Source organism: Ambystoma mexicanum, chromosome 9 (assembly GCF_040938575.1).
Source record: "Ambystoma mexicanum isolate Mex_15411 chromosome 9, UKY_AmexF1_1, whole genome shotgun sequence".
In the NCBI taxonomy this organism is placed as follows: Eukaryota; Metazoa; Chordata; class Amphibia; order Caudata; family Ambystomatidae; genus Ambystoma; species Ambystoma mexicanum.
Genome location: NC_090931.1, coordinates 1,132,595,942 through 1,132,618,750, shown reverse-complemented (window position 1 = coordinate 1,132,618,750; position 22,809 = coordinate 1,132,595,942). Strand labels below are relative to the sequence as shown.

General features: G+C 43.8%; 1 protein-coding gene across 4 annotated transcripts in view; it reads left to right on the top strand.

The window, feature by feature from the left end:
* The window catches only part of LYPD6B (LY6/PLAUR domain containing 6B), a 474,724-nt gene that overhangs the window by 314,035 nt on the left and 137,880 nt on the right, over window positions 1-22,809 (top strand). For 2 of the 4 annotated variants that reach the window (XM_069616499.1, XM_069616500.1), the window contains one exon: window positions 16,089-16,185. The exons of 1 other annotated variant lie outside the window; for it this stretch is intronic. The gene's annotated coding sequence lies outside the window, so the exon portion shown is untranslated. Of the gene's footprint in view, window positions 1-4,087; window positions 4,221-16,088; window positions 16,186-22,809 lie in introns of those variants that run through there. One more of the 4 variants, XM_069616498.1, reaches the window with a different exon arrangement.

Here is a 22,809-nt window from a genome sequence, read left to right as displayed (position 1 = left end):
TAAAGGTGGCATTGCATGCACGAGGCCCAAATCCACAAGGCAACGGAAATCTCCAGCCATGCCCGAGCCCTCATGAGGACAGTTTGCACCCCCACCCGCCACACTGTCTGCTCATTGTTCGTGAAAGTGGTGCGAAGATGTATCGTTCACCCAAGAGGAGTGTGTCCCGACAAGGTCGCAATCAGAGGCCGGGGCCTGGTGTTTATGTTATCTCCCTTTGGCCAAAGCATGGAGTGGTCCATTCCGGAGTGACTACGAGTTATAGCCCATATAACTGACTGAACCCTATGATCCCTGAATTCCATGACACCAGATGCCCTTTGACCATCAAACCCCAAGTAACAAGTCCTGTAATGTTCAAAGAGGATGGACAGAGTGTGTCGTTGTAGCGACAATAATGTGATTTGTATTGTTGGGTGCTGGGAGGGATAAATTATAGGGCGGAGACCTTGGAGCCGGATGGCATGCAGGGAGTGAGTGAAATGTGTGTTCAGTGCCCAGGAACCTCCTTTGTGTCTGTTTTGAATCCTGCCAAGTGCGCAGTGTGAGTGATAAACGAGCTGTATGGTAGGAGTATAATTAATTTGTTTTCTGACCTTCAACGTGAGAAGATGATGAGCCCTGCAGCACCCACGTGATCGAATATGGACAGACTGGGCTGGGACCAATAAACTGTCATCCCATATGGATAAAGGCAGCACCTTTATAGGGTCCATCCAATCAGCAGCTGCGGGTTGTCACTGTATGTATTGCGTCACTTATGACAATCTTTTACTTTAAATGTTTTCTGCTTTTACCTCTTTTTAGCAGAACGTTCTTGGAAGCAGAGTTCTTTGCTGTTGCTCTCATCTGCGCAAGAGATTAAATTTGTTATCCTTACAAGATCGATTTGGGCCATTCTTCCCTAGCGGGTTGTATTCTCTCTGGTGTGAGTGTTCCTGGGCTTACTTTCATGTGTAAAAGAGGAAACTTAAATGAAGTTGCTGTAAGCAATGATTTGATGTAATGTAATGCTTTCCATTAAACAATGTGAATTCTCAATGGCTTTACATGGAAATATGAGCTATTATAATTATCTTACCATGTAATAAGGGAATATGGTAAACTGTGAAACTTGTGTTTTAGTATTGTACGAGGAAATTATGGATAGAATGTTAATTGAAAATCATATTCGAGGTCAAGTATATTTATGAACAGACCACTTATTAACGTGTTATTATTATATCTAAACGAACTTCTTTTTAAGCATAGCATTTAGATAGACACAACCTAGAAGTCCGTCTTGTCTAAAAGCGCTAAAATAAAAAAGCTGGGAAAAAAAGTTAATCTACATGTAAGGAAGCGCCCTCGTAACACCAGCACTACAAAACACCAGCCTTACAAAACACCTTCAAACTCTGCTGTAGGTGACACAAAACACCTTCAAACTCTGCTGTAGGTGACAGAGCAATAAATGCCTAATTGAGGGATTTACACGAATGCAAAATATTCCTCTTCCTTTTTTGTTTTGTTTTAACACATATGCAAAACCATCATTGCACACCAGACTTCTCACTACTTGAGGTAATGGCAGCCCAGTCTGTCAATCATCAATCAATGGCAAGAAAAAGGAATTTTCGTTTTATCAGAGATGCTGGGCAAGGACCCAATGGCAACCCAGGTGTTTCGGGTCTTGTGGCACACTTCATTTGGTGATGGCTCCAGGATCTATAAAATAAATTCAATGATTTTAGTTTTTTGGAGCAGGTTTATGCAATGCTGCTAGATTATGGAAAATGGGTGGGGATGGGGTTTGTAAGGCTTCTGGATGTATCTTCTCCAGGAATCTAACCAACATTTCCTTTGAATAATTTGGTGTCTTGGTTATATGTTTAGAGAGGCGTGACTCCATGGTTCTCTTTACACCTCATGGAATGCCAATTCTGTATTTCTTTCAGCTTCTTCATCATTTTGATGGAGGGCTTGTTATCTAGATTGCATGTGATATTATAGTGGGGGGGGGGGGGGTTTCCAGAGTCTGTGGCTTTCAGTTTGTACTGCCTTAGCTCAAGCTACCTTTCTGTATGGAGAACAGTTCCCTGTTAAGTCAATCCTCTAAACACGTATTTTTGAAGGTAAATCATAGCTGTTTTCTCATACTTTCATTATTTATTATTGATGAAAGAAGGTAGAGTGAATCTTTGAGAGACCAGCAATCTAACCAGCATTCAAGTAAAGCAACATTCTGCTAGCAAATGTGTCGGAGGGCTGTACTTGCTGTAAGAAAATAGCACGAGAGTTCACATAGGAGATATGAGCATTGCTTTGTCGTTTTTTCAGTCCATGGTAATGGTAATGTTTATTCATAAAGCGCCGATACACAAGGCAATTGTTTCAAAGCGCTCAAGGAGGGCGGGAACATGGGGGGAAAGAGAACAGTCGAATCCGAGCCCTTGAAATTCTGTGATGATAATAGTCTGCACAGGCAGAGTAAGTGCCTATAATACCATTACAGTTGAGACACAGCAAATCGGCCTGGCGGCGACTCTGCGGTTTTACCAAGTGCAATGAGGGGGTGAAGACAGGGGAGAGCAGACACACGATCTTCCGGCGCATTACATTGGGAACGTGCAAGTGCACAGACGGATACAGGGAGGGGGTGTGCAAGTACACCCAGTCGGTGGAATCTGAGGCAAGTGCAGAAGAGCCACTCTCTTGGGTTATTTCTTAAGTGCAATGAGGGTGGGCCGAGTGCAGGGCCCTAAGGCAAATATGAGAGAGGACTGGCGAGAAAGCTCCTCCTTTGTCAATGGTTCCAGGTTTAGATGTTTTGGCTCAAGAATGTCCATCCCCTTTTAGTGACGCCCAGTGTGTCGAATGTATCAGGTTAACACTGATGATGACCTTAGTCAGCATTGGCATCCTAAGATTTGTTTGCCAGGTGCAATATGTTTCTGGGAGGCTCATGAAACACTGAGGGCCTCCCAAGAAAGATAGTCCTTTCTAGGGTGCGCCTAGCATGCTGTTCATGATTGGTAATGCTGGCAGTTTTCTGAAAACCTGACCTGAAATTGCAGTATTCATTGTCACAGAAAGAAGTAAAACTAATGATTTGGGGCATTGAGTAAGAAATTCCAATCAGCAAAAATATACTCTTCCCCTTTCACAGTTTTCAGAAGTGTTCATTCAACTCTTTAGCTTGGCACACTTCCTCATCGCCAAGCTTTGGGCTGGTGGTGCAGATTGCAGGGCATGGACACCCAAAAACACTTTAAATGGGAACATTTTAAATGAAATGTTAATTACATGCAGGGTACAACCAACGTTTGCACTTGCATGCTATTCTAAAGATTTTCACGGTAGAGTGCAAACGTGCAGAGGAATACCAGCCAAAATCCCTTACTTTCCGCTGTGTTCGAAAAGAAATGCTGCCTGGCAGTGTTCACTAGTGGGTGGATTTTTTGGGAGTTGGCCTCCTCATTAGCAGATGCTCATCTGAGGCAGATTCAATAAATATCCACGTGCTTCACACCTGCATGGAAACTTCATGCAGATGTAAAACATGTCGGTCTTCCTATATGGAGGAAAGCACAGAAGTGATGCAAACCTCGCCCTGTGCCCTTCTGCCCCCACACCTTAGAAGGGATGCGAAAGCGAACTGAACTGCAAAATGAATGCGTGAAAGCATTGCCGTGCTTTCTTTCGGTTACGGTTTGATTTTGATTTCCGATCATTTGAAGATGAACCCATTGATCTGACGCCACTAGGCACATTGGAAATCATAGCTTTCGTCTGTCCCGGAGGCTCGTGCGTGCGGTCTACGGATGTGTTCTAGTTGTGCTCTTGACGCAGAGAAGTATCTGGCAAAATTAGCAGCCTTGAATGATCTCCATAGTAACCCGCCCAAATCCGCTCCTCTGGTTAATCATTTGCAGCGCAGCAATCATACCCGTTTGCTCCTTGTGAATCGCCATCTGTTTATTTTTCTGAGCCATTGGAGATTACAAGTGCCTTTTGATTAGACAACAGCATGGTTGCCAGAGACTCCTCTGGAGAGAAATCACAGCAGTGTGCAGGTGCAACCATGCACCAATGGTTATAAGCGGGGAGAAAACAAGGCTAAGGTTATGGCGAGTGCTCCACTCTGGCATTCAATGAGAAAATAGAACGTGTGAGATGCTGCAGCCCAGACAGCCATGCATCTAGATGGGGCCCACGCGCACTTGCCTGCAGTAACCATGGTAAGTAAGCACATGGGTGCCGATTCATGTGAAACAAGCCAACTGTGCCATGCATGCGTTCCGCCTATATGTGTATGATCTTGAGATTCACCAAGAACCATGGCCGCAGGAATGGGTAGTGGGCACACTGCATACAGAAACATGGATGGGAAATACAAAATAGGAATTTAAATGTGTAGTGTCTTTTGAGTTCCTTTTTGTCTTGTGCTACACACATCTTGCCAATTTGGCATGGATTGCCGAAGTTTCACACTTTCCTGCTAAACTAAACCTAGCTCATTCAGGATAACTTATTTGTGCTGTTCAGTGTGGGATAGTTGTATAAAAGGACGAAAGGAAGAAAACGACAATCGAGACCTGATGAGTGAAGGTTGAAAAATAAAGCGGAGACACCATCTTTTTTTATTTAATTGAAGCAGAATGTTATGAATGGATGTACTAGAACGCCCTTAGATCTGCTTCATGGAAATCTCAAGCCTTTCTGGGGGAAATGGGGGGGGGTGGGTTGACTCACCCCATGGGACTCCTAAATGGTATCTGATGGGTCAAAACCAGTTTCGGGACACGAAGGGGGGGGGGGAGAATCATGCCAACCAATCGGGAGACTGAAGACTCGGGAGGAGAGTTTGATCAGCTAATCCGTGACCCACAAAGAAAGGCTCACAAACTGTTGTTATTGAGAGTTCTGGATTAGTTCTGTAGTTGTATTTGCTATTTATGGCATTTGTATTTCCCTGTTGTAACCCCTAATGCCTGTTTGTAATTGCCTATGGTGTTTTTCTCAGTAGCATTCCCTTTTGCATTTTATGTGCGTTTAAAGGCCTCCATCTTGTCTTCCCTTTTCATTGTTTACCCTTACTGATTCTAAAAAAATAATTTGAACACCACCAAAAAGGGTTCCTCTTGTTCAGTTCCCTGATCGATTTTTCATTTGCGTTACCCAAGAAAATGTCCCTTCACCTTACCTTCCCTGTGTTTGTAGAAACCTTTGTGTGAAGCTAAATAGCCTCCCTGTACTCTGCATTATTCAGCCAGTTTCCCTACCGTTTTTATGTTTACAAGAACCCTTTCTTACTGTCCGAGTCTTGCATGTTGTCTTTGTCACTTGTTGACATTTTGAGCAACGTGATGTTTTGGATGAGAAAGTCAGCCAGAAGTGGGAGACATAGCTTAAGGAGAGGCTGACGGAACACATGGAGGGGAAGGTGGAAGATGGTGGTCCTTACGAGGGACCATGTCATGGCAGGGAGATCTTGTGCCAGACTCTGTGGTGGAAGGAGCTGTACAGTTGCCTTCCAGGGAGGATATGATTATCAATCCGCGGGTTATGGTAGCTGCAGGGACACTTCATGAATTTCTGGCGAGCATGGACCATTATATGAACCTTGGAGTTGTCAGTTAGGTGGTGGTTCTGGAACAGCAGGGTGAGATAACAACTGAGGTGCAGGGGGGCAACAGGGAGAAGGAAGGGCAGTAGGTGGGTGTGCTGCTAGGAGCAGAAAAGTTCTGGCTAAGGAGCCAAAGAATGAGTCCTAGCAGATGTCTCCAGAGGGGGAACCTGGGACCACCACACAATTTTCCGCTCACAGGGAGATGTCTGAGGGGTCAGGGCAGCCTCAGGCTTTCCTTTAAGAAGTTGAAGGTGCAAGTCAGGAGTCAATCCCACCCATAACACCACACATCTGCTCATGAGTTTAGGACAAAGCTTTCCAGAGAGTTAGGGTGTGAGGTAGGAAGAATGCTTAGTTATATGAAATGTAATCCAACCAAGTGCTGCTTGGCCTCTTCTTTGATGTTCACACGCTGTAGGTGTGGCACAAGGATGTTTACGCTGAGTGCACACCAGCTGCCTCAGACCCCACTACCGCAGCATCCTCATTCAGTGGTTATGGCAACTTTCCTTGGCAACAAGGAAATGTTGTACAACACCATTTTGTCATCAGTTATGCTTTACCTGTGATTCTCATCCTCTCATTGTGGGCCTGATGAAACTTAATCTCGATTTTGTGTCGGCTCCAGCACACCCTGACCCACTGGCACCATCCGCAAACAGGGATTCACTGCCACTAGCACTGATCACAACCCAGCCCATGTCTGGAACATCCCATGCTGCAAATTGTTATCCCTCCCACCATATATCATATTTTACCCACAATGATTGTAACTGTTTAATTTTATTTTTAATTTTATTTAGTTTATAAAAACTTTTTGAAATATAAAAAACTCAAATCAGAGCTCAAATCAAAACTTTACATTAATACTCGTCTTGAATTTGCTTTTTCGAATCCATTAACTATGTAACTGTTTATTGATAAGCCACCCTAAACACAGGGAGTTTTGTCCCTCCCCACTCAAGTGGTTACACAACCGACTGTTTAACACTTGTTTTTCTTTGACCCTATCTCAGGCACATATCATGCCCCTTGGATCCCTCTCCCCTGAGCTAACAATGAGCCAAGAACCAGGCGGGTGTACGGGAAATATCTTGGTATTTATTTAAATTAAAAGTAATGGAAATTAGCACGAAAATGTCAAACACCACTTTATCCCTGGAACAACACAATCAACTTCTCTTGGCATAAATAAATCACAAAAGTGAGTTAAAAAGAACGCAATCAGAATTCTACACCTTCTGCAAATTTCACTTCACAAAATAGTTACACTTATCAATAACAAAAGCACTTATGCAATGTTGTGCGATTCTGATTTTCCTGCAGGCTTAAAAGGGTGGCAGTAGGATTTCAAGATTGGTAAAAAATACATATGGCAATTATAATTTTGCCAACACTTTTGGTTTAAAATAAACATAGGGTGATTTATCACTTTGTTTTTCAGACCCCCCCCTTGCTTTGGTTTATGTTGGGAAGTCAGACAGAAAAACTTGAATGCTTTTGGGAATTCTGGATTTCAGACTCCCCTTACGGAAAGACCTCGGTTGGGGAAGCTGGATAAAAAGCATGGACTTATTTAAGAACAAAGACACCCCTCTTCCTTAAAGACGTCTGGGTCAGCTGGACAGCACAGATTACCCAATTAATTGATAGGCTATAGTTTTCAGCACACACTGGAAAGTGAGCTTTGTCAATTTAGAATTTTAACAAAATTGTGTTCTGCCAAATGGGGAATTAATTAAATGAAGATTTATGGTTAAATAGGCGAAGGATCTAAATAGTTTTGCCCCCCCCCACCCACTATAATGGGAAAGGATTCAAGGCAAACAGACTCCCCCACCTTTTTGTTTTCCCAAGGCTCTGTTCTACTTACATAGCAAGCCTCTTTTTAAGGTTCAGTGAAGCCACCTGCATCTAAGGACACTCTGGAAAGATAGGGCAGGGGTCTGGTCACTCCACTCTGAAAGATGGCCTCCCGCTCTCCACCATAGGACACAGTCAGCTTTGAGGCCTTCTTAGAGATAGACAACTCCACCCAGGTGCACTCTCAGAAATTTCCTCTGGTGTCTCCTTACATCTGTCAGATGGCAAGATAGATTCAGCAGCCTTCCTGATGGTCTGTCTCTTCTCTCTGTCCTCCTTTCTTTCTTATTTTTCTGTCTGTCTCGGTCCCAGTGCAGTCCTCCTTATATAGCAGCAATAACGCCACCAAACCTCTGGCTCTGCCTAGACTACCCTTAATGATTTTATTGGAGAGGACACTTCAGCAACTCCTTGAAACACAGTACTTGCATTAGTATGGTTTTCAATATTTTAAACATAACATAGATTTGGGGTCGACGGCACAGGTACATATAAATAGATAACCGCAAACGATCCATTGTCTAAAAGAATCAATGGATATCTATATATGATCCGATTTTCTCAACTTATTTCTCCGATTTATTTACATCTGCATCAACTACAAGGGATGTTGTGATTGTAGAGGAAGCTCTGTCGTCTCCCTGAAACACAGTACTTGCATTAATAAGGAAGAAAGTATAGCAAATGGAATCACGTTATATGATCTCGCTTGATGGAAATGTCAGTATTCATACCTCGTGCTGTTGAAGAATATCTAGGGATGTTGTAAATGTAGTGCGCACTTCCGAAAGCTTTTGCACCGAATCGTATATGCATGCTCCCGCTTCCACTTCCCCAGGAATTACTTGAATGTCAGGCTCTGCATCAAGTGCAGGGGTTGATGCTCCATCTACTGCCTGAAACATAGTACTTGCATTAGTAAGGATTACAATATTGAAAACATAACACACACTTGGGGTCATTGGCTAACCACGAATGAAACATTGTGTAGAACAATCAAGCTACAAGTATATAAGATCTGATGATCTCATTCGATGGAACTGCCAGTATCCATACCTCGTGCACCTAGGGATGTTGTCAATGTGGTGGACTCTTCAGCATCTCCCTGAAAGACAGTACTTGCATTAGTATGGATAACAATAATTATAACTGAAAACAAACACTAGGGACGACAACTAAGGTGTATACGAATTGGAAAGCACTAACCAAACATTCGGTAAAATAATAACACGATACATAAAAACTATTACTTGCCATGCATAAAACAAGTTTGTAGCGGAATAGCTAAGTAAGATTACCTGATACGCGCTAGAAGAGGTTGATAACTGCAGGCACGTCACGGATGGAGAATGTTGTTGCTTCATATTCAGTGGATAGTCAAGCAGTTGTAAAGGTAAATTATTGTTTGATAATGAAATGCCAATATTAAAAATTGCCATGTAAGGTGACAGATTACTTGAGAATAATGCTATTGAAAATGTGCAATATAGCACAGTTCCCTGTGCCCATAAATAGATTTTCTTTGAGGGTTATAAAATCGAGAAATAATTTTTTGATAAATGTCATTATTCAAAAAGTTATACACTCATATCAATATTGAAAGTATTACAAGGGACACAACACCTAAAATATGAATTAATCCATTCAGCTACCTACACACTACCGCAAGGCCTAAAGCTAAATCCAGACACTTGACTCACCAATGGCGGAATGTGGATGAATAGAGTGGGAATAGTGTTTGTGAGCAATTTTCGTGTCGTTCACAGTTTATTCTTCTTTGTTACCCAGGATGTGGCATACATGTTCGAGGGAAAGTGCTGGCTGCAGATGCGGTATCGATCACCCCTCTTGTCCTCAAAGACTTTTTGGACTCTACTTTCAAGCTCTGACAGTGCATATCCGCAATATCTGACCCATTCTCTTATCCGATCTACAGTCTTAGGGAATACATGCATTGTAGTGCCTTCAGATTTATCATGGGTCTTCGAAGGACAACCGCTAATTGAACAGGCAGGCATTGTTGAAAATTCTGAAAAGTAAATATCAACATTATTATGAATTCTTGATCAATAAAAATATGATAAAAAAGTAAATGAACCATACAATGTTCGATGCAAGGTTTGTTTTGGTCGCCGGAACTATAGCAGTTCATCATGCGCGGCTTAGTATTTGCATAACTTTCACAAATTAATAAATGATGTGACTAAACTCTGAACATGTGACTCGTCCCTTGGATGTACTGTCTTGCACAAAAAGGAAACATGCTTACATTATAGATGGCACCCGCGATGGATGCAATTCGATGACAATTGACACGGATGAAAATAAATAGATCTATTGATAGCATAACAATTGAAACTCAAGTCAATAGCAATGAGACCAATGAACATAGCACTATTGAGTACTCTACCCGCAAATAGATAGAAATTTAAAAATGAACAAAATATGACTAGGATACATGGCCTTACCTTGACCAACAAACAGTTAGATTCAGCAAGCCCAGTAGTTTGTGGCAGGAGAACAGGTAGATGGCCATAGGTAGCACACTGACGAGTTTGCTCGAAGCGGTCACAGAAGTTCAGATAGCACGACGACGAGCAAATTAGCATCAATCTGAGTGGTTCTCAGGTAGCACGTTCAGGAGTTGACTTGCAAAGCACAAAGATGTTCTCATGAGGCATATCAAGTGGTTTATAAAGTATTAGAAACAGGGGTGTGTTTGTGAATGAATGACGTGTATATGTTGTGGTATTATGTGGCTTGCAGCAGCGCGGCCAGCGTGAGGGGGGATCCTGGCAGGAGACACAGGGTCTGAGGAGGCCATGTGAGCAATGGCCCCTGGGCGTGGGATACCTTTTGAAGTGTACATGCTGATTGGCACCTTGGCCGTTTGCTCCCCTGACAGACCCCCATGGCAGCGCACATCCACTGGCGCGAACTGCATTTGATAGAGGGGGGTGGGATGGATGGGCCGGGGGCATGCAGACAAGGCACCGGAACACTGCTGGATGGAGACACACTTATGTGGATTGCAGGGGCGCGACCAGCGTGAGGGGGGATCCTGGCCGGAGACACTGGGTCTGAGGAGGCCATGTGAGCAATGGCCCCTGGGCGTGAGATACCTTTTGAAGTGTACATGCTGTTTGGCACCTTGGCTGTTTGCGCCCCTGACAGCCCTCCATGGCAGCGCACATCCACTGGCGCGAACTGCCTTTGATAGAGGGGGGTGGGATGGATGGGCCGGGGGCGTGCAGACAAGGCACCGGAACACTGCTGAATGGAGACACACTTGATTCATTTAAAACATCGAAACAAAAGGTTGTTAAAATATATGTTGTGTTTTATTTTGTTTCTTATTTTGATGGCACAAAAATACTAAACTTTACACATTGTACAGGTCAGGTTGCAGCAAAGCGAGGGAAAATCCCCTGTACTGACCGCTGTCACTGGGGAAAGTTTGTCTTATGGCACCAACGACACAGGCGAGTATTACTCTTCGAACGCGGTGTCCAAGCCTCCCCTGAAGCCACCATGTAAAGGAACGATAGGCCACCAGCCTGTACCACCTGTGAAAAAGAATGATACAAACTGTTTTTAAATGACCAAGATAAGTTTATTAAACCTTTGTTGTCGATGACAATTCTTGTAACTAATGGCATTCTGCTCGGACAAATACTATCTAGACACTGCACACTATTGAACGACTTCCATGCGTTCCAATGATATGTATATGTAATTTTGAATATAGGAGAGGACCATGAAATTGTGGCATCACAACCATAGTATACTTACTCGTTACTCGGATTACGAGGACGAACAGTTGCGCAAAGTTCGTGCATAAGCACCATCATTATCCTCAACACGGACCGTGTGAGGCAGGCTGCCCTGAAGTCTGGCAGCTCGGTGATGCATTGCGGCCGTGGCTCCCCTTCCGAAATGTAGGCCACGCATCCAGAGTTTTCCGAGCAGCAGCAGTTCTCGTCCTCTGTTGGCATTAGCTCGCACCGATTGCATGTACACCAGGTGGATACACCGTCCATGCGACTAGGCCCAGGGTCTTCATCCGTTGATTCGTCCTGCCAACTGCCGTCCGAAGCCCCATCGTTTTCGCATGTTTCCCTTTCCAGTAGTTCCTCCTCGGTATACTCGGGCTCGTGCATGTAGGGCATTATTGTAGCCATTGTGTGGTAAACAAACTAAAATAATTTATAGCGATGGTACAGGTATCTGTTCACACGGGCTACAAGCGGCGAAGGTAGCTGACCAGAGCACAGAAACGAGTCACAGAATACTCAAAGTAACACAGAGAGAGGAATGGAATCGAAAATCTGCTGCTGTGTTGTCAAATGGTCTGTTTATACTTATTGAGTAAAGAGGCGTCCTGCCATTTCCCTGGTGACACGTCATTAGCTGAAGCGCAGCGATTGTTGACACGAGACATGCTTTTGCGTTGGGAAATGGGCGGAACGCGTCTGCTGATGACAGGCTCAGGGGCGGGGGATATGATTTAGTGACACAAAAGCAGGTCACCCAGGGCGATGGGGCAAGTGATAAGATTATCACAAAATGGCAGCGCACTGCTGCCTGTTTTCGCGTGTCTTTAGTAGACGAAAACTCAGGTAAGGATAGGAAATATTTCTATGATCAACCGACTTAGGCTTAAAAACACATGGCCGACCCGTAGGGACAATAAAAATTTCTGACCGAACCATTCCTTTAAGAGACTGCACAATTTCTAGTTGGTGTTTGGATATCTACATGTTGGATGTTGGATATTGTCATAACGAGAGAAAATGATCTGCCCTAAATTGGTCAAGTAGCAAAGTGGGATTTGACCCTCGGTCCTTAAGTTCCTCAGGCAGAAACTAGCCTCCAGACCACCTCTCCTAAAGTGTAACCAGGGAAAAGGAACAACATAAAATTAAATAACAAACGGTTATGGAAATGAAATAAAACAATCAACCAAGATTATGCTAACCAGATATTTCCCCTTTTTCATTCAGTCAAAATTATTAGTATTTAATCTTTTTAAAAACAATTATTTTGGGGCTGATTCTCAAAGCATGATTTCCCAAGTGTAAACTATGACATGCAAAATGTACGTATATGATTCATCATAATGAAATTGTTGATTGTTTGCAGGCCATAGATTACACTTGTAAAAGCATGGAAGTCACGTAGCATTAAAACATGTTTTCATAACTCTACCTGTTTATACTTTTTCAAAGGTTAAAGAAATTTTTGGAAATGAAAATGATGGTTACTGAATTAGATTTGTTTCTTTAGTAAAACATTTGTATTCTGTGAATATTTCCCCTTTTCAACAATGCAACATGCAGTTATGACCCATGGTCCCCAACAGTATGGGAACAACATGTAGGTCACCAGCTACCATGGTGTACCTTGTCAGCTCATTCTCCACCTCAAGCAATACCAAACCTGCATTACCAAACACTGTGCCTGCCTGATAATCACAGAGCAAGATAATTATGTTAAAATGTAAAAAGAAAAGAAAGGTGCAGGATTTAGGCACCAGCATTTCGTTCTTTATGATAATTATGGACAGACTTGTGCAGAGTAAATGCAGAGCACAAAGGGATACAGAGGGAGACGGAGGGTGATGTAAGGGACCCAATGGGAAACCAGGAAAAAGGTAAATAATGGTCATGCAAGCTACAGTGGCTCAGCAGCACTGTGATTTGAGGCCAGTGTTGAGGTTTGCGCACATTTGAAATGTAACACTGTAGAATGTTTTAATCGGGTGACAACTAATTTGGGGGAATATTCCACCCACCCCAAATCAGGCATGCAACATTTTTATTTATTGAATAAAGTTCTTTTTGTGAATCTGGGACCCCCCAATTGAACAATATTAATTTCCTGCAACCTCCCACCTCTATGCAGGATTGCACGGAAGGCCTATTTGTTAATAAAATAGAAATGATTACATCAATTTATTTTAAAAATAAATTATGCATCTATGAAATTCTAACTTCAATGGTAACTACAATGAAGAATTATCAATACACTAGTCTCATCAGTTTTCTATGCTACATTTACTGGTGAAACACACACATCACCATCTTTGCCTTTCATCTACCCGGGGCATGCATCACAAATGCATTGAAAGGTGTATAGGGTTCAGGATAAAGCTGTTATTTTATAGAAAACTAAATCAACATAGACCTTCCCTGCCTATCTAAGTCTTTCTACCTCTTTAGAATTAATATAAACACCTCCTCTATACCTAATATACATGTATCTCAAACAGCATTCCAGAAACGCAATTAAAAGAACACAGGCTTCTTAACACTCCCACTTGTAAAAGGCTTGCAAAAAAGTAAAATGTATGTTTAACATATATATATATTTGATAGATTCCCTTATATAGTGTTTCTATTGCATTAATGTGTAAAAGGGTGCATTTCATTTTCAATGGACATCTTAAAGGTTGGAAAATGGGTAGCAGTTAATCGCCCTTTCCCCTATGACTTTAATGGTTCTGCACCAGTAATAGAGTAAAAGAACTCTGCTTGGTGATGTAACCAGGATATTATTTAAATTACCTTATTTTTCTAGATGTGTACAATGTGAGAGATCCCTTTGACTCCCAGAATACTTCTTCTGTGTTTGATCATTACACAGAGAAGAAAGCACTGGATCTCCCAGCAAACACACCATATAACCGATTCTATCAAATCTATAATTTCGTACGCACATACACTTCTGAAATATCTGTTAATTTTTCAGGATGTATTGTCAATTTGTATTCCCTCAGTCCCCTCAGTACTTTCACTAATAAAAATGGCTGGGATTATATCTATTCTCCTTTAGAGTATCACTCCCCTCAGAATCATTCCCCCTTTAATATTATACTTGTATAAGAATGCCCATTGGCTGTCTCAGACTGGTGGGCACACTCTTATGTACTGGTTAAATTCTCCCCCTCTAGGAACATGTGGGCATCATTCAGAAAGACGCGGCCTATCTGCTGTCTTTTTCACTGAAGAAGGCCTCAGACTTTAACTCCAGGCAAGCTTCACTTTCAGGGTTCTGCTGGTCATCAACAATGGGTCCAAAGGAAAGCCGTCCCTTCCATTCTTCTTTTGGTTGTTGTCAATTCTCCTTCTTGCCATCCATCATTCAGCCGGTCAGTCATTAAGTGAGTGAGTCTCTCTCCAGAATATATGGGTTTGTACTTTTATAGATTAGAACAACTTTCTTTAGTGATGCATATAATTTCTCTAATCTGATTGGACAGTGTTCAAAAAGTGACATCCCACTAAACAACCTCCTCCATACTCATTGGGCATATTAATGAACAGGGCTGTCTAATGGGAGTGACTTCTACACCCAGTACCCTTCCTATTTGATGTGATGTCATCTACATTAAAAATTGTAATCTTCTGAAGCATGTTCCTCACATGTGATTGTTACTAATTGGTTCATCAGAATACCCTCACTCAGAAAAACAAAATAATTCACGTTTTATCTTGGGACGACATGGGATGTGCGTTCTACAGATTTTTGTCTTTTGCTCTCTGATACTTTTACACGAAAATACCATTACAAGTTCTGAATAATGGACTAGCCAGCACAAACGTGAAGATATATGAATCGGACACTCACCATTTCTCTGCGAAAAATATTAACATTTGCCTTACTTACATAATAAACATAGCATCAAAAGAATATAATTTTACATTCAGCCGATGGAACTTTTCACCCTGACCATTTAAAGAAAATAGCTTTCTAAGACATTTTGTCCAACAGTTATAACCAGAAATCATTCCATATGTTAAATTCAAACGGCAGTTGTTTCCCTACTGTAACAAAATATTAAATGGCATCTCCAGTTCCTCTGCCTGAAAACTGAACATCTGACGTAATATAATGTTAGTTCCTTTTCATCTGAGAGCTGGGCCCTGCACTACAGCACTTATCTACATAGTTTATGTTTATAGGTGGTGCTTTATTATCATAATTTTCCCATATGTCTGTTTAGCGTCACCTACTGAGACTACAGTGGTTTGAAACATAGATGACGCTCGAACTGCCTTTAGTATTTCGTCTCGGTTTCACTTTAGGTCCAAACAAATGGAGAAAAGAATATAGTTATTAATATATGTGATGTGTCATATAGCCATAGAAAAACCCTTGGACTGGGAAGGAACCCGGGCTTGCGTGAGTGGATTAATAAAGGGGCGCTAAACTCTTCATTGTGGCAGTGAGCCTTCAGACATGTAAGGCGTCTGTCCAGTGTCTCCACCCTGGACCCTAAAGGAGTCATGCCGCCAAAAGGAGTTCCCTTTAGCATGACACAAAACCCCTGCCCTTGCCAATGTCAGTTTGAGACGGCCACCGAGCACTTCAGATGATTCATAGTTTGAATGCAAATCACTATACACAAAAAAAAGTAGAGTTTCTTTTTCCCATCAAATGTTGGGTGCAGTTATTCTGCTGTAACTGTTTTAGAAGTAGTGTTTGCTGATGATGTAGTTAAAAGCAATACTCCGGCTTCTTATTTACCTCTGCGTGTATTTTCTGTGCTTTCTTTGCAGTCATTGACAGGCATGCAGTAATTTCTTGTCCTTCATTCTGTCCCTTTGTGTAGATGTTCTTCCCTCTTGGAAATGCTTCTAGACTGCAGTCGCTCTAGAAAAGGCTGCCAGGTGCTACAAAGAGAGCAATGATCAGGCCGCACCTGTCAGGTAAGAGGTCGGGTACATTCAACAGTTGATGAGGGCTCATCCTACAGAGTAATGTTCTAGATATTTAATTCAGCAAACAATTGCTACGCTATTAGAAACCTATTCATACTGATACATCACTGAGTTACAGCAAACCCCCCCCCCCATGTAAGGCACTGTTAAAACACATCTTATAGTGATTCAGTAAGAAACCCTTTTGAGCAAATAATGGATGTTGGACTCTGCAGTTTTGATTGGTCACACTACTCGCCCTAAGAAATCTGTACATTGCAGGACATATATACCAGTTTGGACAGTTGCAACAATGATGTGAGGCTTTGGTTGTTTCTGTATTCAGTTTCCTGTGCCGAAGCTACTGAAAGTGTCAGTTGAAACGTGGGTTGCTTGTGCATGTGATAACTTAGCTCCCAGGGAGGATCCTGTTCTAAAGTCGAGTTTTCACATGCACAAGCAACCTACTCTTAGACTTGCCAGATCTGTGGAATCTTCTGAAAGCCACCTAGTTATTGAAGCACGGGTTGCTTGTGCGTGCGATAACGCGGCTTCAGAGCAGATCTGTGAGTGTCTTGGGCAAGTTGCTTGGTCCTCCGGTCCATTTCCTGCACTGCTTAGGTCGGATATATATACATGTGTTACTAGCATATGCAGCGTAATGCAAATTGGTTTGCAAACGTGTTTTCTTGCAGTAGGATGGAGTCGGAATCTGCCCAATTTACACAAGCCCTCCGATCAGAACAAGAGAACAGCTACTCCCCACGTAAAAACTGCACACAGCCTTCCTGTCGTTGCTCTGGCAGCAGTTTTTCCCACACTTGTTGAGGCTTTCTCGCATTTAGTGCCTGCAATAAACTAACCGGGCCCCTTAAATGCCCCAGCCCGGATCCCCAGGGGTCCCAGTGGGCAACTATAAAAAGATAATGCCAGCAGCTGCGGTTTGTTATACCTACCAATGAGTAGGTGCAATGCTGGAAACACGTTCGTTTACAGCCCCCCTGTCTAGACACATATGCAAACACGTGCAGTGTGCGCGTCCAGCAGCGGACTCTGGAATGAACGGGCAAGTCCCTGGGCTGCAGGGCTGTGACGTGCCCTGGAGGGCAGCCGCCATAAGGAAAGGAAGGCCTGCCAGGGTCACGAGACCTCGCGGGCATTCTGTCCGGAAGGCCTCCCCCAAGAAACCCATCGCCTATTGTCGCCCCTCAAGTGCTCAGAATTCTGTTTGATATATTTTCTGCATTGAGTTTCATGTGCTGATTTCACAGACGTGCTCTGCTCTCATGGAAATTGCCAGGTGATGAAAAATGCCGCTTTCAGACTCCTGGTTTAAGGTAAATTCTATGACTGTTTTGTTGGTTAAACATTTCAAGCAGTAAATGATGAGACCGAACGAGAATTGTTTTGAAGGCCCGCTTATGCGTAAGTGCTTTTAAAGGAACCCTTCCACCTATGATTAATGGTGCGTGTCATAGTTTTGTGGCAGCCGAGTTAATGATAGTCGACATAGCACACCATGGCAAACCAGAACAACAACCCCGTCAAACTGCGCGCTGGTCGTGTCTAGCCTTGCATGTCCGGAGTTGCTGCACGGTCGGAAGCGTTTGTTTGCATGGAAATACAGTCCATACGGGTATTGGGTATTTCACGGATACCACAGGTATTTGAGTGCCACCGCAAAGGCAGTCTTTTTTCAATGTATCATTTAGTAGCTTTTTGTGCCGGGCATGTCAGTTGAACGAGGCCCAGAACAGGCTTGCAAAATAAGTGGCTTTCATTCTTTGCACATATGACGCCTGCACGGCTGTGTGTATATTCTCAAATGCAGAATGGCAGCAGATAGCTGGAGTCCGGAAGATGGAAGCACACTGCTCTACTATGGAACACTGGCTGGGTCATTTGATCCCGCAGGGTGGTAATGCATTGGTGCATTCCTCCTAGAGCAAGAAGGTAGAGGGGAAACACTGTATCCATCCCCCCTGCACCCCCCCCCCCCGCAAGCTCCATGAAGAAAATGCACGTGCAACTCCACTAGCATTGACATTAATGGTGGCAGAGAAGCTGACATTTTGGTGCAAAAACCAGGTGCAATCTATTTGACTTCGTGTAAATGCTGTGCAATGCATGGACATTGCAGGCACCATTTACACTTGTTTTCGTATGTGAGTGTTTGTTCAGAGCAGATTCCCAGGCCAGCCTGGGTTTTCCATTCACACTCTGTACAGCCATACATGAAAACAATCGATATTGCCCAGCGAGGGGCTGCTCTCATGTGTATCATGACAGTATATAGCAGCGCGTGTTAAGCATACACATAAGTGGGTCTCTCTGAACAACATACAGGCAGAACCACTAGGACTTTTTTTTGCTTATTCCCAGTCCACAATACATCTGGCAAGATATCTTTTCTACCAATTGTTGGCGGCCCGCACCCGGGTCACCGGAGCGGACCGCAGCACATGTCAGGGTCGCCCGACCATAACCATGGAGCTGCACTCACGCAGCAGGCACACAGCAGGAGGCATCCTGTGGGCTCTGAATCACCAGGGCCGGACCTCATGGCTGGGGACACCCAGCCTCCAGCAGCCCCGGCTCTGGGGGTACCCAGGCCGGGCGGCGACCATCGCAGTATTCACACTGCGCCGCGAGGATAGTGGGGCGGTGTTGCCCGGCAGAGGCACCGTCCAAGTGCAGGGCCTATCCCATATGCCTCCTGCACGCGGCGTGGCACCAGGATGGTGCTCACAGTAAACACGCCGTAGTCAGTTCTTTGTTAGACTGACGAGCCGGAAACCGCTTGTCCCTTATATTAGGTGTGTCACATGGTTATCACCATGTGACCCAGGCACAAGTCGTGGGAGCTACTATGCTCCCAGGACGGGTGGCATGCAACGCCAATGTACATGTCTCATGATTCTCACATAACGCATGCTGCGCTCTGGGGGTGGGGGGGTCACGGATCTCTCTAGCATGTTAAGAAATGCAGGATGTGAAATGCAGGTTAGTCAGTCTGTTAACAAGCTGTCATGCATAGTTTTCCCGTCCAACTCGTTGCTAGGGACGTTGCTGGGGGACGGGGGGGCTATAGCCCAGGCTCTTTTGGCTGTAGCCCCGGAAAGAAGCACAGGGGCTACAACCAAAAGGCTAACTAGCCCCTAGTCCCAACAATCCCGACATTAGCGTAGCCCAGAGGTGTAGCCAGGATTGTCTAACAAGTGCAGCCTGAAGCTAATGTAGTTCGCCACACTGCAGTGACATTGACATCTTTAAAGGCCCACACAGCACTGCAGAGTGGGCATTTACAGATTTGGGGTGGGCCTTGCCTGCTCAGGCCCCACCCTGTCTATGCCTCTGGTGTAGCCTCGGATCTTTTCCAGCGGTCGAAGTGTACGAAAAGAAGTAGTGGAACTATGCTCCCTGCTGGCCTGCCCCCACTCCCCACAAGCCCCACCACCACACCCCTCCCACACACAATACAAACCCCCAAACACTTGCACTGGCTGTTTAAGGAAAGTTCAGTGCAGAGCACTGAAAGTGCAGGGTTCAACTTCTTCCTACACTTTCATTTTAAAACGAAACCATTTTGGAATGGTTTCTTTTTAAAATAAAAGTATAGGAGCTGTAAAACGAAATTTAAAAAGGTAGAGGAGCACCGCTCCCGACCGCTGCCGCTCACTTCGACCACTGATCTTTTCCAGCCCTAGCAACACACTCGGATGGTCCGAGTGTGCTTCTTGGCGATGGTTTATCAGAATGAAACTGGTGATATGACCGTTCTGGGTCATATCAGGCTGTCTCCAGTAACAAAGCGAAAAATACAGGATATTACCAGTTTGTGGACAATCTGGCCTGGTTGCAAGATGATAGATTGCAGGCGAGTGTCCCATGCCATTTGCAAAGCTCCCCTCATCACATCTCTTCTGCCCGAGACACTTATTAGCCTGTAACTTCCTGTACTTTATGCAGAGGGTAGGTATGGGTGCTGAAATGGGCATGCTAACGGAGAACTATGGAAAGGAAAATGAGGAGGAAAGTCTTGCTTTCATTAAATACATTGGGACTCATTAGGACCCAGGCGGTAAGGGGTTTACGGCGGCTTAAACAGCGCCGACCCTTACCACCTGATTCCGAGGTCCCTTAGCGCCTATGGGGCAAAAATGGGAATGGGGAAGGGTAAATGGGGATTGGGGACTTACCGCCCCGCCAACCTCGGAATGGGGCAGTAAGTCCGCCAACCACCATGGCGTAAACTTAGTTTACGCCATGGTGGTAAAGGTACGACCCAGGCGGTAACTTACCGCCTGGGTCGTAATGAGGCCCATTGTGTTGTGGAACTAGGCTTGGGGTATTCAGGGAGATTCTCTCTACGACCCGGATACGTTCTTTAGATTGGTTTAGTTGACCTGATTGTGATCTTTGTCATATATAAGCTCTGTCGCATGTGAGGTGTCTCCGGAGTTAACCACTTACTCCAAAAATTTGTAAAGAAGCTAAAGCATGCGCCATTCACTTTAATTCACAGTAGGACAGTATTGTGAATACAACTGAACGGCGCATGCTAAGAAGTGTCTACTTTAGCTGCTTTAATTAAATACAGTTGTCTCCATCATGAAACAAAAAGCATATGCTTGGCACACTGTAGGGAATCAGAAGTAACACATTGGCAATCAACAAGCTTGAAATGCTTTGCACATACAATTAGATGATTGTCCAGGATGTAACACATGAAGCAAATCTAGACTTCTGTATTGGTTTCTTTCTGGAAAGGGCATTTTATTTGTGGTTGAAGATTAAGTAACAGCAGCGACAGAGGCTTCAGCCAATCAGGTGGCCAGGAACGCATGCGTAATCTGCAAGTAACCGCCTGTGTACTTCTCTAGTAATCTGCAGCGCCAGTGAAGGTCTGCCATGTTTAGCTTGGCCCTGGACCCAATGCCCCCTTGCCCTACCTGTGGCCCTGCTCCTTTCATTCACAGCTTCCCTCATCCGCCTACCCTACTAACTCGCTGGTGCAGCAGCTTGTCTCTCTCGCAGAGCGACCTCTTCATCTGAGATGGCCGCCATAAAAATGGTAAAGGGACTGAATCCCTGGACTATTTTATGTGGCAGTTATCTTGGTTTGTATTTTTTACTGGAGAATCGGCAGACGTGATTTACATAAAGCCGACGCCCCATACACATTCCCCATAAACTTTCTATTCAAACCCTAGATGATTACCGGGTGTGCTAATAGTGTTAACCCTCTGGTCTGGGTGTAGACAAGGGTGGAACATGCGCCAACCCCCCCACCAAGGCCAGTGCTTTGTTCAGCATCATTAGACCCTAGTATGGCAGCTATCGCCCAAACATGGGCGTCAACGCTTTAATATGTTCCTTGCCAGTGGGTAACCTACATGATAATAATGGCATCACTGCCCCAGAGCAATCCCCGAGACACAGACAAGGCCAAGCAGTTGGTTCCCCTGGTAAAGGCATTCTGTGCACACTGGCGGCCCTGACCTGGCAAACAAGTGCAACATTGTTGTAGTCTAGTCCCAGTAGCTGACACTGCAAGACTACTTGTGAGGCCCACTTTCACCTGCATTATTTCGACTTGGGAACCAACGTGTTGAGCCTCATCTCATAAATGATCAGGCTAATCCCATTCTTCGTTGTGATTGTCACTTGTATTCAGGCAGCTGATGACATCACTCCCACTGCAATACGCCATGTCCAACGTTGCATGTCACCTCAAACAAGGACAATTGTACTACAAAATCCAGTTCCTCCAAACTTCTTTCTATGTCCCAGTCGGTCTGTCTTTGATGTTAATGAAGGTTATTATGGTGGTGCAGTCTCCTGTGACAGGGCATTTGATCACTAAGCATTTTCACATTAAAGATTGAGGATAGAATAATGGGCTTTAAAAAGTGCAAATGAGACTGTGAAACATGTGTAGGGCATAGCACTTACAAATGAACATACATGTCAAATAAATAGAGCATTAAAAACACCAATGACCATAATTCATTCTCTTATCAGTTATGAGAATGTATGATGGGCATCATGGGACATACCAAGAAGTGCAGAGGAAAGGGAATGTACAGTATTTTCTGTGAGAGGGCACAGGCCTGATCTGGGTGCACATGCACCTGCAACGTCATACATGGGTCCGACTCTTCCACCCAATCCCGTAAAAGCAACCATTATACTTCCCTTACCAAAGTCAAATACTACATCTAGTATCTAACTTGTCTTTTTGTGATATTCAAAGACTATACATAGTCTGTTTTAGTATTCCATATTATTATTTTTGAGCAGAAGACTATTCAGCATGCCGAATACTAATTGATTACTAACAGAATACTAAACAAATATTGTTTCTAGTCTTGTAGTCTTCATTTTTTGTTTGTTTGCTTGTTTGTTTGTTTTTATTATTTATAATGCGCGAGCGTACCCGAGGGTATCAGGGCGAAGCCTTTACAAGGAATTTCGAAGCTTGGTTACAGTACAAAGAATATGCAAATACAAGAATAACGTATGTACAGAAATGTTATATACAAGTCAGCAGTGGGGCAGTAGGCCAATATGCATAATACAAGAATAGAGTACAACAATATTATATACAAATCGGCAGTAGGCCCGCAGACC